We start from the raw sequence: 6,824 nt of genomic DNA on the forward strand, positions 1-6,824 counted from the left end.
CTGGTGGAAATCGACTTTGGACGACTTCGGACCGACACCGCTGTTGAATCCGGTGACGCCGCCTGCAACCGCTTCTGTGATCTTTGCTGGAACGCGACGACCTTCACAGGCCCGACATCGCTGCAGCCCCACTGAAGTCCACGGCTCCGTGGAAGTTGCTGCACCACGTCGTGACCGACGCCGCTCGAAGTGCACGGATTCAACATTTTGCACAGATGCCGTGATCCCTGAATCCGCGCATCGGTTCATTTTCATTTCTTTACCAAGGTACTGTACCTGGGAGGACTACGCGCCTCTGTGTCCGGCGCCGCTAGTGTCAGATTGTTGGGAACGACTCAGTTACGATGCTGTGTTAACACCTCATCAAAGCATTTTGTTTTTCTAAGCACTATTTTTTAATGTAATCTTTAAAAATTCATAACTTGACTTTTGTATGTGGGATTTTTGTCGTTTTGGTCTTGTTCTGTTTAGATAAATATTTCCTATTTTCTAAACCTGTGTTGTGTCATTTTGTAGTGTTTTCATTAAGTTACTGTGTGTGTTAGTACAAATACTTCACACCTAGCACTCTGAAGTTACGCCTACTGCTCTGCCAAGCTACCAAGGGGGTAAGCAGGGGTTAGCTGAGGGTGATTCTCTTTTACCCTGACTAGAGTGAGGGTCCTTGCTTGAACAGGGGATAACCTAACTGTCAACCAAAGGCCCCATTTCTAACAGCACCTAACTGCACAAAAACAATCCTAAGAGCCTTTTTCTTCTTTCTATGTGTGCTGCACGTAGAAAGAGGGAAAAATGAAGAGAAATACAGACAGTTCTCCTCTTTACACCTCTCCTGGGGAGGCGTGTCTTTTTGGCCCATTCCCAGGTTCAGTGGGTTTGGTAAATCTAAAAAAATGCATCAAAAACCATTGGAGTTGTGTGGGAACACCCAAGCAACGTCCATAGAATGCCTCCCTTGAGCAGATTAGGGAAACACTGTGATTTGTGCTGCCCTTCCTTACTCCGTATTTTTTAAACCATTCAAAGCCATGCAAAGTGACTTTGTGTTGCTCCAAAAATATGGCTTAGTTGTTTGTGTCACGCATGTACCACGTTGCGTGGTTCATGCATGGTACCAACCACTCATAAATATGCCCCTGAAAGTAAAAGCCAAACATTAACCTTCTTAATTTTGTGCTAACATTTTCAGTAAGGTTTAAACTATTGAGGGGATCCCAGAGGATGTAAAGACCCTGTCAGGTTCCACTAACTTTGCGCACTATGTGCAAATTGGAATTGGTAAATTAAGTCACTAAACTATAGTGACTAATTTGGAAGCTGAAAGAGCATAAGCAAACTTCAGTGACACAGTTAAGCACTACTAACAACACACACATTAGGCCACAAACTATGAGCACTGGGGTCCTGAACAGCAGGATCCCAGTGAGACAGGCAAAACATACTGACAAACAGGTAGAAATTGGGGGTAACATGCCAAGAAAGATGGTACCTCCCTAGTGTGTTACTTGCCTCCTATTGGACAGTTGTCTATCTAGTACATTTTGGTAATTGTGTCACTAAACTAAAGTAGCTTTATTTTTGTAACACTGTGTGGTTCTTTCATGTGTGTATGTGCTGTGTGACTACAGTGGTATTGCATGAGCTTTGCATGTCTCCTAGATAAGCCTTGGCTGCTCATTCACAGCTATCCGTACAGAGCCTGGCTTCTACACACTGCCTACACTACGCTAATAGGGGAACCCTGGACCAGGTATAAGGTGTAAATACCTTAGGTACCCAACCACACAAGGCCAGCTTCCTGTACTGTGGCTAGCCATAATTCTTAATAAAAGTAACTTGATAAATAAGTCAACAATAACCAACACTATGTGAATTAAGTAATAAACAAATTGTGGCTTTATCACAAAGAGCCATCTACTTAAAAACGATATCACTCACTTGCCAAAGACAGCTACACTAACCAGCACCTACTCTACACAGAAACAGAAAGCACCAATGAGATCCCACTAGAAAGGGAAAAACAAAAGAAAGTTACATACAAGACAACACAATACACATTATGCACAAATCCAAGGAAAATTTCACACATAATAATACAGAAGCTAAATATGCTGTTATTATTACACCATTCACAAAAAATACATTCATGCAGGGAAATTATACTAATTCAGAAAAAACGGTACAAAAAACGTTTTCTTACCAAACACATGCAACTACACAACTTGCAGATCTACCAGTGCCAATACCACAAATGAAGTCCCACCAAAGCAAATCAAAAGCTTTGGACTAGGATAAAAAGGAGAAATAAAATATAACGATTTTGAATGATGACAAGAAATAAAACAGTTAACATGATAAAACCCTACCCATCGTCACTCAAATGCCAAGCACACACATCACCATCCACAAACCAGTCAACAAACACTGACAACCAGGAGCCAGTCGTCACACACTGCCAGCAAAATCCCCAGTTCAAACACGCTGCCAGCCAAGTGTCAGTTCACACACAGTGCCAGGCGAGTCCACACACCGCCAGGCAAGTGCCAGTCCACAGACACTGCCAGGCAAGTGCCAACCTACACACACAGCCAGCCACACTCTAGCTCACACACACCACCAACCAAGCACAACTCCACACACACCGCCAGCCACATGCCAGTACACACACAGCCAGCCATACGCCAAATACACGCAGACCTCAAACTCCAGTTCACACACACAGAGAAACTTTCCCTGGTACCTAGTAGCTTTCTGCCCAGTGTGGCCAATCCACCCTCAGGAGAGGCAGAAAACAGCCAAAAGTATACCAATTAATTTCCCAGCTAAGGAGCCCCATGATGCCAACCCCAACATATCGTACAGTTCTACACATTTTGTATATCTACTCGTGTAGATGTATTCTCCATGGATACGAGTTTGCTCTAAATATTGACTATTGCATTATTGACCCTCACACTTCAAGAATATATCTGCTTCTGACTCCATGAATGTCTAAAGGTATCTTTTAACCTCATTGTTATTACATTCACACCTAGAGCTTTGCACTAAGCATGCATGCTTTTGTCTCCGACATGGGTATGAGGGTTTGCTAATTTTGTCCCCTTTCCTTTCTACCAATTATATCACCTTTTATTCTGATTACATCGAACTTGGGAAATCTGAATAGATGCTTCCAAATGAACTCTCACGATTAGCATGCCAGCACCGCTCCCCATCCGTTTCTGGTTTAAATCATCTCTTGCCTAGATTAAGTTTAATCTTTAAACATTAAATATTGGAGTTAGGAACGCTTTCTATTGATACAACCTGATATACTATATACTATGATTCTGTTTTTTAACCAGTGGGTGTTTTTCACACATCTCTCTCTTCCCTTGTATTATTTTTTCACATATGGTGACAGACCCAGGCCCATATTTATACTTTTTTTTTGCATCAAAAAGTTTAATGCCGGCTACCGCCATTCCAAAGCACCAGCGGGGCATCATATTTAAGGAATGACCATAGCCGGTGCTGCAGCCTGGTTTGCGCCAAAATAAATGACTCTAACCAGGCAGCGGAGGCGTAGGGAGGACTGTGGGTTGTGCGTCAAAGAATGGTGCAAGTCAGGTTAGAGTAAAAAAAAAATGACTCTAACATGACTAGCGTCATTTTTTGACGCACAACCCCATGGAAATGACTCCTGTCTTAGCAAAGACAGGAGTCATGCCCCCCTGCCCAATGGCCATGCCCAGGGGACTTCTGTCCCCTGGGCATGGCCATTGGGCACAGTGGCATGTTGGGGGGCCCAAGTTAGACCCCCCTATGCCACCTAAAAATAAATAAATTTGACTTACCTCTACTTACCGTAGATGGGTCCCCCCCATCCATGGGTGTCCACCAGGGGTGGGCGAGGGTAGCAGGGGGTGTCTCTGGGGGCAGGGAAGGGCACCTGTGGACTGCTTCCAGGGTCGGAGGCCATGGAAATGAGCCCACAGGTCCCTTAACACCTGCCCTGAATGAGGCGTTAAAAAACAGTGCAAATCCGGCTGGGCGCCATTTTTTAAGGCCCACCTCCTCCTGTGCGTCAAAATGATGTGGGAGGATAAATAAGGCGCACATGCCTTAGAGTCCTTTTTTGCACAAGAACGTCTACCTTGCATGTCATTAGTGCAAGGTAGGTTTCACATACAAACTTCATAACTTTGGCGCTGGACGGGTCTAGCGCCAAACTATAAATATGGAGTTAAGTTTGTGCCAAATTTGCATTAAAAAAATGACGCAAATGCAGTGCAAACAGAGTATAAATATGGGCCTCAATTTTTTATCAAAGTTATGTCACCCACTAAATTGTACCTCATCTACTTTTTTACTTTTGTGCTGGCTGTATGTTTATGAAAATATTAGCACTGCGGAACAATTAGATAAATTGCTCGATGTTCAATAAATTCAACTTGGAAGAATTAAAAATTCACTCTCCAACTAATACTCTCAGACAGGTTCACTTATTTCTTTACACAATAAAGTCCATGAGTGATTGGCCAGGTAGCAGACTTGTAGACTGTTATAGCATTGTGATGCAGTGTTCTTTAAAGAGGTGTGTCTTCAACTTTGAGCAGTATTTGGGCCAACGTAATGGATGTAGGGATGTTCTTCCAGATTGTGGATGTAGAGATGGAAAAATTATACTTCTTACTTTTTCTGTTCATTGGCTTCTTAGCCTTCAGTCTAATGATGTCTTGGGTGCGGGTGCGCTGAGAACTCCCTGAGATAGGGTAGTGTCAGCCAGGTAGGTGCGATTGCTTGTAATAGCTTTGTAAATGATGCAGCGGGTTTTGGAGATGGTACGGACTGGTATGCGAAGCCAGTGCAATTCCATCAGGATTCTAGTGATGTGAATATATTTCTTAAGTCCCTATCTGAGACAGGGTGAATGGGTAGGCAGCATTAAGGGGGCGGAGTCTGGGAGGCCATGGACCAGGGCATTTCCAGCATCTGTGGCTGTCTCTGCCCTCACACCATCACTGTCTCTTGCTGGCTCAATAATGCTACCCGTGCTTGTACAACTCCTGCCCATCACTCTCCATCCCACCTGGTTCCAAACCAGTGAGGGACTTCACCCTGTAGGTAAGCACATGGCATTCTTGGCAAAAACTTAATTTTGCACTGACCATGTCCTATGTCAGAGATATAGGCTCATGGGCATAATTATGAGCCCTGTTGCTTCACGCTTATGCCACCCAATGTGGTGCAAGCATGACACCACTCAAAATGAGATTTATGAAGCCACATAAGGCCACTTTGCGTTGTAAGGTAAAGCAATGCAGAGCAAACCGATGCGCCGCTTTTTTCTGCCTGGGGAAGGATTTGGTGGGTGTTCCCACGCAGCGGTTTTTGTCACATCCACAGAATTACCAGAAGAGGTAAACCTGGGAATGTGCCAAAAAGGTAGCGTTCTCAGGGGAGGCGAAACAAGGAGAAATATCTTCACTTCTCCTCCTTACTGCCTCTTTCTGTGTGTGCTGCATTATGCAGCACACATACAAAGAGGAAATATGCCTCTCAGCATTGTTTTTCTGTAGGAAGGTGTCCCTTCCTGCACCAAAACCAAACTAGTGCACCGATGGCTGCATTGGCGCGTGGGTGTGGGGGAGGCAAGAAATGCACCGTATTGCAATAAATGTGGTGCATTTCTGCTTTTCCCCTGTAACGCAGCGCAGGAAACTGATTTACTTTGATGTGTGGAGTTACAATCCCATAAATATGCGCCCATGGTCCCTATTACCATTGTGTGGTATTTCCCCTCCTGTTACAGGGAGTGCCAATAGCTCTGGGAACGGAGGAACGTTTTCCTATTACAAGTTGGAGCCTGAGCGTCCCCCATGAAATGGGGAGTTACCGGGATAAGTAATTCTGGGTCTGGTCATTGCGCATTTTAGGCCAGACATTCACCCCGGAAAAATCTCAAATTACCGATATTTGGATACCAGCTTCGTCTGAATGATCTCGCAATTAGTGTCTAACAGTGCAAGGATGCGTAAAAATACACGATGCAATATTTAATTAGATCGAAAAAGCGCTCAATGTGGGGAGAGTTTGTAAAGGTCGAGATCACAGAAACAAATGTGCACCCCCACCCCCACCAAGACGGAGTAACAAGGCTCCCCACGCGCGGCTGGACTGTGTGATGCTCTATCTCAAATGTTCTCCGCCCGCGTCAAGCCATGGGGTGCAAAACCTGAGCCAATTAAAACACACACGCTTTCTGAACCAGATTGCAACTTTTCCGAGTTACAAATTACAAATTTTTAGAAGCAGTCCTTTTTCAATGAAGCATTGTTTGGTTTTAATTTTATATAAACCAACTCCTTCATCAGCAAACGATGACCCCTGACCCTTGGAGAAGCTGTTCTGCAGGGAACAGAACCAAGAGAAGCTCTGTTCGTCTCTGTCCTCCTTCCTTTAGGTTCCAGGACTTTGTGTGATATCACGAGGGAGTTCCCTCACAATAGCTCAACATTCCATTCCACTGCAACATCGTTCTTGAGCACAAGAGAGAACTGGTGCGGCCAGCAGGAGACGTCTTCCAAGTTATGTGATGGTTTCCCTTGAACAGTGCGCCCCCTAATGGTCAGTCTGCGCCCCACAGGAAGACATCAGATCACATCGAGACTCGTGGAATGCTAGAAAGACTTTATATTAAAACAGTTCCGCCACAACATCAGCGAGGGGAGATTTCCAGCGATGGTACAATGCTGTTATGGCTTTTATCTGTTTCCCTTTAAAGGGTTAGTGATTTTGAACAAATGCATGTGCTTGTGCAAGGATAGGGAATAGGGCTGAGC

The sequence above is a fragment of the Pleurodeles waltl genome, chromosome 11 (genome assembly GCF_031143425.1).
Source record: "Pleurodeles waltl isolate 20211129_DDA chromosome 11, aPleWal1.hap1.20221129, whole genome shotgun sequence".
In the NCBI taxonomy this organism is placed as follows: Eukaryota; Metazoa; Chordata; class Amphibia; order Caudata; family Salamandridae; genus Pleurodeles; species Pleurodeles waltl.